The following is a 1,494-nucleotide window of genomic DNA, read 5'->3' as shown; positions in this document are numbered from 1 at the left end:
TTTTCTGGGCCTCATCCTCTGGAACTTCTGTTTTCTTTGTTACTTAATGTTGCGGCCCCACCCCCATAATTAAAGAAACAGAATTTTCAGAGGATGAGGGCCAGAAATCAGGATTTTAAAAAGATTCCCAGGTGATTCTAATGTGCAGCCAAGGTTGAGAACCACTGGTCTAGAGTCTCTAGTCTAGACAATTCTCAATCACTTGACAGCAAGCAAAACAGATTATCAGAGAATGTCCCACTTGCATGTTACATCTACCTCAAGGGCCTAACACAGGAATTAACCCTAGAGGTTTGCTAAGAGACCATATCTGGCAAATGGATGTAACACATTATACTCCCTTTGGATGCCTTGGGGCATTGCATGTCTCTGTAGACACCTTTTCAAAAGTCCTATGGACTACTGCATCTACAGGGGAAATGGCAAAACAGGTTATTAATCATTGCATAGCTGCTTTTGCTGTCATGGGAATTCCAACAATTATTAAAACTGATAATAGGTCTGCTTACACAAGCTGTCATTTCCAGCAATTTTGTAAAAAGTGGAAAATTCAGCACATTACAGGAATACCATATAACTCCCAGGGACAGGCCATTATTGAATGCCAACATCAGTGGCTAAAATCGCAACTTGCAAAACTAAAAGGGGGGATTATGATGGAGAAATCACCTGTGGGTAGGTTGCACCAAGCCTTAATTACTTTAAATTTTTTCACTTGTGATGCTGATGGCACGACACCCATGGAGTTACACTGGTGTCAGAATAAAACAAAGGAAAGTGGTCTAGTTAAATGGAAAGATCCCGAGTCTGGTTTATGGAAGGGACCCAACCCATTGCTAACATTTGGTCGAGGATATGCTTGTATATTTCCAGAAAATTTCTCCAAACCTATGTGGATTCCCACAAGAAATATTAAACTGCAACATGGATCCAAGAGAGGAACTGGCCAGATTAATGAGGACCTTGCACCTGGAGCCACAACTTGCAGCTGCAGACAATCGGCTACCCCAACCACAGAGAGCAGCAGCCCCAGGCAACACACTGAAGATAAGAAGTGGAAGAAGAACACGGTGGACAATGAACAGCCCAGAAATGACTTGGGGAGTGATAAAGAAGATGGTCCAGAAAGCTGAACGAATTTGTGAAGAGACCAAAACCCCAAGAACGCCTGAAAATGTCTTTCTTGCCATGCTGGCAGTCACCAGCTGTCTTTGTGTTTCAGAAGGATAAAGGACAAAAGGTAAGGGGCTGGTATGTTCTCTCTTCACATTTGTTTTCTCCTAGAGCTCTCTCTTCCCAGGTCACATAGCAAAGGAGACTTCTGCCCTTTAAGCCTTCACATTGAGCTTGAAGGTAAAAGGTCCAGTGGCTTTAGGTTACCATGGCGAATGGTTGAGATAGGTGTGTGTGGAAGGGTTCAGAGACCCTGCTTTAAAAACCGGTGGTAAGAAAAACTTTCCTCCTCCATTCCTAATGATTTGATTTAGAAATACT

Source organism: Myotis lucifugus, unplaced genomic scaffold, assembly GCF_000147115.1.
Source record: "Myotis lucifugus unplaced genomic scaffold, Myoluc2.0 scaffold_0, whole genome shotgun sequence".
Lineage (NCBI taxonomy): Eukaryota > Metazoa > Chordata > Mammalia > Chiroptera > Vespertilionidae > Myotis > Myotis lucifugus.
The sequence above is the reverse complement of the archived record's forward strand: the minus strand, read 5'-3'. Positions refer to the sequence as shown.